Raw genomic sequence first — 11,597 nt, 5'->3', positions numbered from 1 at the left:
TATTTTTCCCAACAAAGAAATAAAAAACACCCCACTGGGGAAAGACAGTATTCTCATGAAATGGCAGTGGGATTGTAGAATATCCACCTGTTTAAAAAAGAAAGAAAAAAGAAAGGAAGGAAGGAAGAGAAAGAAAGAAAAAACAGGGCTGGAGAGATGGCTCAGTGGTTGAGAGCACTGACTGGTCTCCCAGAGGTCCTGAGTTCAATTCCCAGCAACCATGTGGTGGCTCACAACCATCTGTAAGGAAATCTGATGCCCTACTCCGGTGTGTCTGAAGACAGCGACAGTGTACTCACATACATAAAATAAATCTAGGGGGGGAAAGTGAAAGAGAAAATTCTAATAAAATTAACGCTATGTCTCAGCCCATTCCCAGGTATGAACATAAAGCCTTTGGGACACAGACCTCAGTGTGTAACCGTAAGTTCTAACACCTCAAAAGGAGAAAGCACAGACGGACATTGTGGACTAGGGAAGGTCTCCAAGCTATGACCCGATCTTAGGTGAAGTGTTTCCTCACTTTGGAAAGTTTAGATTATACATGCTAAAGAATTCAGTCCAGGAAAGGAAAGAATTCTCACAGCCAAGTAAGGGAAGACGATGGGCACAATGGCTATTGCCTGTGATCCTGGCACTTGGAAGGCTGAGCCTGAGGCAGGAGGATAGCCGAGAAATAGAGGCCAGTTTGGGATATATATTGATTTCTAGGCCACTCTGGGCTACAGAATCTGGGTTACATTTCTAAAATAATAATTCAGATTAAAGTTGGCAAAAGATTTGAAAAGACATATTTCATTAGAAAAGAATTGCAGGGGGTTGGGCATTTAGCTCAGTGGTAGAGCACTTGCCTAGCAAGCACAAGGCCCTGGGTTCAGTCCTCAGCTCCAAAAAAAAAAAAAAAAAAAAAAAATTGCAGGTGGCAAAATCAAACTTTGCCCAACAGCATTGGGCATTGTGGAAATACACCCTAACATCAACGGTGAGAAGCCAAGTGGACTTTTAGTCCGGGGCCTGGAGCAAGAAGGAGAGCTTCGGGTTTGAGGCTAAGCCTGAGCTCCATGGGCTAGCCTCTGCTACAGAGTAAAACCCTGTCTCAAAACAACTACATTAGGAGAGGGTGAAAACTCACATTGAGATCCAGACAAACCTAGGAGGACAACTAGAAAAACTGTTACTATTTATTTTATGCGTATGTGTTGTGTGCGTGCAGTGAGCATGGAGGCCAGAAGAGGGCGCAAGATCCCTCAGACCTGCAGTTATAAATGTTTGAGAGCCTCAAGGTGGTTGCTGGGAATTAAACTCAGAACCTCTGGAAGAGTAGTCAGTGCTCTTAACCACTGAGCCATCTCTCCAGCCCCTGGCTTTGTTTTGTTTTGTTTTTTTTTTTTTGTTTTTTTTTTTTTAAAGACAGAACTTCTCTGTGTACCCCAGGCTAGCCTTGAACTCTCTGTAAACCAGGATGCCCTTGAGTTCACAAAATTAGCTTGCCTCTGCCTCCCAAGTGCTGGGATCAAAGACGTGCACCACTACTGCCCTGCATTGTGTCTCGTTTTGAGACAGAGTCTCACGTAGTCCAGGCTAGCCTCTAACTTGCTATCTTCATGCCTCAGCCTCCCAAGACATTTCCTCAATGACTTATCTCATTGTTTTAACATTTAAATTGTATACTATTCTTTTTTTGTCTTCTGCCCAAGGTCAGAGCAATTTTAACAGCAGAAGGGGGTCATCACCCCACTCCCACACCCATGCCACCTCCTGCAGCCCCTTCTGTGCCTGCTTAAGCAGATGGTAATTTCAAGATGGCATCTTCAATGCCAGCATCCTTTTGGACCATCCATCAGGGTTGAGAAACACTCATTCAGGGGGCACGTGCTTGGTGGTAGCTTAGGTGAGAACATGGAAGGGAGAAAAATGGACTCAGCAGGGGAGGTGGGACAAGAGAAGATCTGAGCAGAGTGTCTGCTGGGAGTTCGGGTGGAGATGCCGCGTGGTGCCAGGTGCCACTTAGAGCAACTTGCTCTGCCTGGCTGTCCTTATGCACCTTCCCAGCTCGAGGGCAGAAGGCTGAGGTCTGACTACCAGGCCCGTTCCCTCCCCCCATCCACGAGGGACCATCCAAGCTCATGAAACTGTGACCTCCTCATCCGGTCACTGCAAAGTAAAATCATTCCCCAGCCCTCTGACCTCTCGGTAGTTTGACCTGAGATAAATAAACCCTCCTGTTTGCTTAAGAAACTGTCTGCAAAGCCCAGAGGCCCAGAAGTGAAGCACAGACTCGGAGGGAAAGGCTCTGTTGGGGACCTGGTGTCTGCCTGAGGTGCAGGAGCTGGGAAAAGTCCAGGCTGTCACCTCCCTCCTCACCACTCCAGCCTGTCCTTTAACAGAAGCTCTGCTGCCCAGGACAGAGAGATGAGTCTCTACAAACCAAACCTCTCTTCCGGCACCCTCCCTCCTCCCCCTCTCCCTCCCCCTCCCCCTCCCCCTCTCCTTCCCCTTCCCCCTACCCCCTCCCTGAGTCTCACCTGGCCCTTGGGTAGGTGAGTCAACCTCAGAGACATGGAGCCCAGCATCCTGGAGAACTCCACCACCCCCAGGACCATAAACACATCTCGCACATGTGAGCCATGCCCTTTCCTGTTTAATGAGGTGACCTCCAGCAGGCTCTGTCACCCGGGAATTATCTCTGATTCACTGGCACCATGAAGCTCAGAGAGGTGAAGTTGCTGGGCCAGGGTAGTGTGGTCAGTGTCAGGTCACAAATGTCCCCTCCCCTGTCCTAGTGTCCCTTCTGTTGCTGTGATAACAAGGGACTTAGGGAGCTGGGAGCCTGGCTCAGTGGTCAAGAGCGCAGACTGCTCTCACAGAGTACCCAGGTTTGGTTCCCAGGTTCCCAGCTCCCACGGGGGCGACTCTTACCGAGTTCTGACTTTACAGACACTTGCACTTACACACCCATATTTACACACACACACACACACACACGCACACACATGTATAATTAAAAACTTTAAATCCCCTTTTTTTCTAGTTTGATTTTTACCTCGAAAGAAAGCACATGTTCCTTGTCTTTAAAAGATAGCTCTTCTAAGACTTTTTTTATTGATTTTTGTGTCAGTTTCACATCATGCACCCCAATCCCACTCATCTCCCTGTCCCCTTATATCTTCCCTCCGCCCTTTCAAAAGAAAATAAAAAAACGTGCAAACAAAAAAACTAAGCATAGAAAACATCTCATTGTGGAAGCTGTGGTGTGTGTGTCACAGCGTCTCCCACAGTGTGTCCCTCTGTCCACACATCTTCACTGGCAGATGGCCATGGCGGTGAGTCATTGGTCTGGTTCTGGGTCTCTGGCTTCTGTGACACCATCATCAATGTTGGATCCTCACTGGGACTCCTCCCGGTTATCCTGTTGTTGCCCTGTGTCCTGGAGATCCTTTGACTCAGCAGGACTAGCTCTTTCGCTTGCCCCAACAGTTCATAGACGATGTAGATTTTGGGCTAGGTCAACTCAAAGCCCGGATCTGGACCTGGGTGGTAGCTGAGTTGGTCAGACTCTCTCGAATCTGCAGCACCAGGGCGAGCTCTCCAGTCGTGGTCTCCATGGGCCAATCCTGCCATCCACTGGAGGCAGGGTCAGCTCTCCTGCTCTTGGGGCCAGTTCATCCTCACCCACACCTTCAGAGCCAGCTTTAAACCCCTTCTCATTAGTATTGTCGATGTATTTTGCTGGTGCCTGAGGTTGTGCTGAGCCTCCATGCGGGGGCTGGGAATTGAACCGGGGTCCTTCCCAACAACAAGTGCCCTTAACCCCTGACCCAACTCTCCGGCCCTAAATCTCTTTTTTAAAGTGGTTTTAAAACAAACAGCCTAGGGGAGAAAGGATTTATTTTAGCTCACAAGTCCAGGTTATAATTCATCATGACTGGGCAGTCACAGCTGCAGGAGCTTGGAGGGGATTGTTAAGTCACACAAACCAAGGCAGAGAAACAGCATGAGAACTCAGCTTGGTTTCTGTACCCAAGGAATGGTGCTGCCCACCCTCAGGCAGGGTCTTCCCATATCAGTTACAACCATCAAGACCATCCCCCCCCACGGACGTGTCCACGGGCCACCCCGATCTAGCTAACCCCTCATTGAAACGCTCTTCCCAAGTTATTCTAGACTATGTAGAGTTGACAGTTAAAACTAACCTCATGCAACCTCCCAGTCTGGCTTCTCATGCTCTGTCTCGCCCTCCCCTGTCTCTCTGTTTTTCTATTTCTCTCTCTCTCTCTCTCTCTCTCTCTCTCTCTCTCTCTCTCTCTCTCTCTCTCTCTCAACAGGTTTCTGTCCCTGGATATCTCTCTCTCTCAAGCCTTTGCTCCTGCACCACGATGTCCCTGGCGAACTGGATCATCTCTTCCTTAAGAGCCAGCCCAGCCAGCACCTTACTTAACTCAAGACATCAGCTTTGTGGAAAGGGTTATGAAGTATCTGGGCCACCTCTTTACCCTTCCCTACTTGTAGCCTCTTCAGCTGGCCCAGTCCAGTCCCTGAAGCCCCACCCACCCATTTCACAAGCTCAGGTCCCTTCCTCACTGTACATACCACAGTTTCATTCCAGAGGTTTTTTGGTGTGTGTCTGGGGGGAGGGTGGTTCCTACAGTGAGGTCCCCATCTCCTTCACCAGAAGTTGTGATCAGGTATGTCAGCTGCTCCAATCCCTGCTCTGTCAGCTGTGACTGAATCAGCACCTAGAGGATCTGTGATTGGCTCCTTGCTTTCTGCACATGGCCATACTGCCAACCCTCAGAGGCAGGATCTATAGAACCCTGGACAAGGACAGCCCACCTGTCACCTTCAGTTCCTGGACTGGATTGCCATGCTTATTACAGCCCAGGTACTGACATGAGTGGGGCAGAGGTGAGAGAAAGAAGAAAGGACACACACACATACACGTACACACACGTGTACACACATCTACACACTCACACACACACATACACATTCTGTACTGGCTGGTTTTGTGTGTCAACTTGACACAAGCTGGAGTTATCACAGAGAAAGGAGCCTCCCGTGAGGAAATGCTGCCCTGAGACCCAGCTGTAAGGCATTTTCTCAACTAGTGATCAAGGGGGAAGGACCCAGCTCATTGTGGGTGGTGCCGTCCCTGGGCTGGTGGTCTTGGGTTCTGTAAGAGAGCAGGCTGAGCAAGCCAGGGGAAGCAAGCCAGTAAGTAACATCCCTCCATGGCCTCTGCATCAGCTCCTGCTCCCTGACCTGCCTGAGTTCCAGTCCTGACTTCCTTTGGTGATGAACACAGTGTGGAAGTGTAAGCTGAATAAACCCTTTCCTCCCCAACTTGCTTCTTGATGTTTGTGCAGGAGTAGAAACCCTGACTAAGACAGGGGCACACACACACACCCCTACACAAACATCTACACACACATCTGCACACACATAGACACACATCTATAAACACGCAACTACACATATGTGCACACACATCTACACGCACTCATCTACACACACACACACACACACACACACAGGTTGGGGGCATGCTTTGTTTGTCGGAGGGTCCAGCAACCCTACCACCTCAGTGCGTTTGACACACACAGCCCAGGGGGAGGCTGAAGGCTCATATCTTGAACCTTGAACCACAAATCTCGAGTGTTCAAATGCCTGAGACAAGAGAGGTCTCGTTCAAATTGCTCCTACACCCAACCTGCCAATCATCTGAGCCAAAGTGGCAGGAGATTTGTTCCCTCGACACAAACATACCTCAGACCCCACCAGGAAAGCCCAGCCTGCCTCCGGGGACTGGTGGGCCCAGATTTGGAAACATTCTTGACACACAGCTGAGACCCCCAACACCAGGCCAGTGCCTCTCAGAAGCATCACTCTTTGGTTAAAAAAAAAAAAAAACAAAAAACAAAAAAAAACAACCAACTCCAGCAGTGACTCTCTCTGTGGTAGGGGAGATGTTTGAGAATGTTCTAGAAGCCCTAGGTCTACCTACATTTGCCACCAGGACCCACTGAGACTACCTCTGCTATATCCGATGGTCTGCCCTCTGGGCTCTTGATTGGTCGGTGCAGCTGTCCGTCACAAGCCTGTGCTGCAATAGGGTGCTAGCCCGCCCTGGGAGGCTGCTTTGACTGTGGACTATTAGAACTCACGCTCAGGACTCCTGTGTGCCAACAATGTCCACATGCCTGGAGACCATGACAGTACTGTCCTGGGGGGAGCGGAGGGGGAGGGAGTGCATGTTCTCTGATCTGGCTGTCTGTGAGCTGCCATGGGCGATGGGCGCGGTGACTTGAGTCCCCTACAGTAACCACCAGGCCGTGGATGTATGGGGGTGCTCAGGTCATTGGACTCCGTTACTCTTCGGGACTGTTTCGTGCTAGAGATCACATGGAGCCCTGAGCGCTTTACCCCGAGCTCTGCCTGGAATTCTTCTTGGGTTTTTGTTTGTTTTTGGTTTTTTGAGATAAAACACTGAGATGCCTAAGAGAGCCTTGACCTGTAATTCTCCTGCCTCAGCCTCCCAAGTAGCTGAGATTGCAGCTTTGCTGCAGGCTCAGATAGCATGCCCTGGCTGCCTCCTACCTACGCCAAGGTCACCATGCCGAGGGGGGAACTCATCGTGCCATGAGCCGGCCTGGGGAGGGATGTGTGTTCACCCAGGGCCATCCCCATAGACTCTCAGAACAATCTTATCGCTTCCCCTTCATCTGACCCTGAGCCTTCTGCATCTCAACACTTCGGAATGGCTCTGAGGCTACTGTCAGGGCACACTGCACAGGGACTGTCCCCCTCAGGGGCCCTGGGGATATAGGCAAATGTGTCTCCTGGAGCCCCATTCCTGTCCTCAAAGGTCTGGATCAGGCTACCTGGCTTCCGGCTCTCTCTCGAAAGCTCAAGTCTGCGCTTCCTTTCTGACCCCTGTGCAGATACTCAGATCATTGGGAGACAAAACCTTCAAGCAGGGCTTTGGTTTCTGTACCCCTCTTCCTGCATCCCCCCGACCCCCACACTGCATCCCAAGCTCCTGGGAGAGCTATAAATAATAATTGTTGTAAAAAAAATAGCAGGCACGGTCCCCTTCCTTCCTGCGTCAAAGGACTGGCTTTTTTTTTGAATGCCACTCTGAGCCAGAGGCCTTCAGAAAAAGAGTTAATTAATATCCCTCGCTGTGGACTAATTCTCTTTTCAACATGTGGCTGTCATTCCCCCGTCATCACAGCCGATTTACAACTGGGTTTAATTAAATTCTCCCTACATAATTCAACATTCTCCAAAGACAACCCCAGAGTGGCCCGGGGTATTTAAAATGTCACCTGCTGAGACATATCACCTCTCCCTAAATAAATATGACAGTGATCAAACTTTGGCTAATTACGGTGACTTGGTTATTTGTTTGTATGTTTTAATATTTAATTGCTTTCATGTTCATTCAATTACGCGGCAACAGCAAATAGAAATTAACCGTTTTATCAGCGCGTTCCCAGCCCGGCTACTAAACAACCTGACAGATTCGGAACAGTGGGAACTGCCCAGGCTGAAAGGATGGTATAGGCTTGTTCCCAGCTCGGTGGACAGGCGATTAAATTAAGGAAGCGCTCTGGCAGAGCCGGCATGGGGCGGCTTGGAAATCTCAAGCTAGCATTAAAGATCAGCCAATGCCAGCAGGGCTTTTGATTTCATACTGCCACCCCGTGGCCATTTCTTGAATTGCCCCTGCTTCTTAGGCTGAAGTTCCTAGGAATGCAGCAACTCCCGGAATCCATCAACTAGCAGCGACTGTGGGTGAGCCGAGGAGTTCGTTCACACTCTCGAAATGCTGCCTCCCCCTGCAGCTTTGGGGGTTCTCTGCTTTGGCAAAGGTGTAGTGCCTTTGATCATGTCCCTGGGACCGAGATAATGCCTCGAAGAATTGTAGAATCCTGGGTCGTTCCGTCTCCAAGTCCACACCTCGGTCCTCCAGGAATGGGAGACGCTGGTCTTGGATGCGGAGTTCAGACCCAGCAGCCCTCTCACAACAACCAATCAGGCCCCCAAATCAATTCCCAGGACGGTCTCCGAGGGACGCTTGGCTCCTTCCTTCCCTTACAGTCGGCACCTGCTTCTGTCCCAGGCAAAAACTCAGGAGAATGTCAGAAATAAAAGGATGGAGGATGACGGGCATCGATAGGCACCTTCTTCCGCCTCCAGTCTAACCCACGGCTTTAAGGGAGCCTTCGAATGTTCAGCTTGCCAAAAATAGAAATGACCTCTCCTTGAACTCCTTGAACTTCCGTCTTACCGAGGCTCAGCTGTAAGCTCCTGTCCGGGAGGGGCTGGGAAACTGACAAAGAGGCCGCCCAGAGAGAGGCAGACCGGCCAGTGCGGGACAGCTCATTAACAACTTCAGGTAGAACCTGGCTGTATCTCAAGGAACCCAGGGTCCAATAAGGAAGTCTCCCCTCCCCCCTCTCCTCCCCTCTCCCCTCCCCCTCCCCGTGTCCATGTAGGTGCTGGGAAACTAACTCAGGTTCTCTGTAAGAACAACTGTCCTTTCTCCACCTTATTTTTGAGATAGGGTCTCTCGGTGAACCTGAAATGCCCTCTGGTCAATGGACTCCGGGGATCTTCTTGTCTCCACACTCCCAGCACTGGCTAAAAGGCATGGACCACCATGGCTGGCTTTTACACGGGTGCCAGGGATCTGCCTGTACAGTAAGCGTGTTTATTGACCAGGCCAACTCTTCAGCCCCAGAAAATTTTTTCATTGAATAAAAATCATATATAGGGGCTGGAGAGATGGCTCAGCGGTTAAGAGCACTGACTGCTCTTTCAGATGCCCTGAGTTCAAATCCCAGCAACCACACGGTGGCTCACAACCATCTGTAATGAGATCTGATGCCCTCTTCTGGTGTGGATGAAGACAGTGTACTTAAATATAAATAAATAAATCTTTTTTAAAAAATCATATATGGGCTGGGTGTTGGCTTTGCATAAAATGACAATCCCAGAGACAGGTCTGTCCTTTGGTTATGGTGGGAGTCTTGGAAGAAACAGACACACACACACACACACACACACACACACCACTCAGGCCACCTGCTGGAGACAGGGACTGAGCCCTTAGGCAAAGGGACACTGGGAGTCTTCTTTAATTAGCGCAGAGTAGGAAGCCTCTTGGAGAAAATTTTTCCGAGGATGAGAGTTTATGCAAATGAGCCGTGGCCCGACCGAGAGATTCTAATTGGTCCCAGCAGGTGCCCACGGCAGGGTCAGCCTGCGCTGGAAATGTGTGAACATCTCTATCAGGGTCCCTGAAGCCACTTCACTGTCAGGCCCACTCGACTTGGGTCTGGCAAGTTTGACTCCACGTCCAGTGACAAGACCATAAGTCCCATGACTCTGCTGAGAGTGACTGAGGGGGCAGAACAGAAAGAAGCAAAAGAGAAAGAGCCACAGGCCTGAGATGGGCAGCCAGACACCAGGGATGGCTGAACGCAGGAGCTCCAGGGGCCTGCAGCAGGGGCCTGGCTTTGACCTCCCTCTGACAGATGAGCTGTCTCTGTCATAGGGAATTCTGCCCATCATTGCCAGAGCCCATTGGAGCTAGAAGGATGGCAGGATGTTCACACAGGCTTTCCCTGGACTCTGCCTATGTCCAACTATGTCACCTGGAGGAGCAGGATGGGACACACAGATGGTTGCTGTGTTTAAGACACAGAGAATGGGCAACAGAGGGAAAAGAAGACACCAGCCAGGCAGGAGCCAAATGGCAAGAGTCACGTGTGAGTGTGGTCCAGGGCTGACTGAAGACAGCCCATTTTACTCTGGTCTACAGCACAGACCTGGTTCAGGTCTCAGAAAGCAACATGAATGTCAAATGAGGGAGATGCCCAGTGTTAAATCCCATAAAACTTTCAAGTACATAAAAGAAGATGCCCGTGATCTAGTAAGACCTCAGCCCCTGTAGGTCACAGCAGTGCATGAAATTCTGAGTCCGATCCCTGTGACCAGCTCAGCGCAAGGGGAGAAGCGACTCCCACAAAGCTGCCTTCTGACTTCCACACCTGCCCAATGGCAGGCACATACCACATACCACACACACACACACACACACACACACACACACACACACACACACACACACAAAATCAATCAATCAATTAATCAATCAATGTAAAGTACAGCAGGCATGGTGGTACATGCCTTTGACCCGAGCACTTGGAAGAGAGACCTGGTCTATGGAGTGAATTCCTGGAGAGCTAGGGCTCATAGTGAGACCCTGTCTCAAACAAACAAACAAGCAAACAAACAAGCTTGGAGAGTTATGAGCACTGGCTGCTCTTCCAGAGGACCCAGGTTCTATTCCCGGTACTCACATGGCTGCTCACAACTGCCAATAACTCCAGTTCCAGGGGATCTGATACCCTCACAGATGTATACACAGACAAAACATCAGTGCACATAAACAAATCATACACACACACATGCACATGCACACACACACATGCACACACATACACACATGCACACACACATACACATGCACACACACATACACATGCACATGCACGCACACACACATATGCACATGCACGCACACACACACACACACCAGCAAGCCATGGAACTGGAGTGTGAAGACTCAGTCCTTAAGATCTCTGCTCTTCCAAAGGACCCAGGTTCAATTCCTAGCACCCACGCTCACAAACATCTCTGAGGAATCCAACAATCCCTTTTGTCCTCTGTGGGCACCAGACACACATGTGTGCACATACATGCATGTGGGCAAAATATATACAAAGAGTAAGATAAATTTAAAACAAAATTTAAAAAGAGAGAGAACTGCAGCCCTAGAGCACGCACACAGGAGAGAGGGCTGTGTTCTGCTGTGGTGCTGACTCCCGTTGTAAAGAAGGGAATGCTAACCCAAAGGAAAGTTTTCCTGAAAGTAAAGAGAGACTGTGTCCCAAAGCTTCTAGTCTCCTCAATCCCTTTAGGGCCCAATAGTTCAAAATAGTGCAGATGGAGTCCATGCTGCACCCCAGCTCACACTGCCTCCTGTCACTGGATTCCCTCGCCGGAAGGAAAGGCCTGTTCCTCTTGGACACGACTATCCATGTCTGTCCCTGATCATGTTTTCCAGACAACCTTGGGTGCCCCAGTCCTCGGAAGCCCACCTTGGAGCCCGCATTAGGCTTCCCTCCCCCCAGGCAAATGGCTGAGTTCCTCTTAACTCAGCAGGTCCTGTGGAGAGGTAAACTAAGATATTTTCAAACATGCAGTTCCCCGGGCCGGGAGGGTAGCTCGGGTAGCATAGATCTTGCCTGGCATGAATAAAACCCTGGGTTTGGATGCCTGTGCCCCATAAACCGGGCAGGGTGGTTCACAGATGTAATCCCCGTGCTTGGGAAGTCGTCCCGGGGATCACAGCTCCTCCTGTCTGCACAGCCTGCTCCAAGGCAGCCTGAGCCACATAGACCGTGTGGAAAACAAACATCAACAACTGGTCTTTCAAATCTGGGTATGCTGGCATCTGCCTGCACCTCCAGCACTTGGGAAGTGAAGACAGAAGGATCAGAAGTTCAAGGTCATCCTCGGGTTAT

Source organism: Rattus norvegicus, chromosome 10 (genome assembly GCF_021556685.1).
Source record: "Rattus norvegicus strain SHRSP/BbbUtx chromosome 10, alternate assembly SHRSP_T2T, whole genome shotgun sequence".
In the NCBI taxonomy this organism is placed as follows: Eukaryota; Metazoa; Chordata; class Mammalia; order Rodentia; family Muridae; genus Rattus; species Rattus norvegicus.
This window is presented reverse-complemented; position numbering follows the sequence as displayed.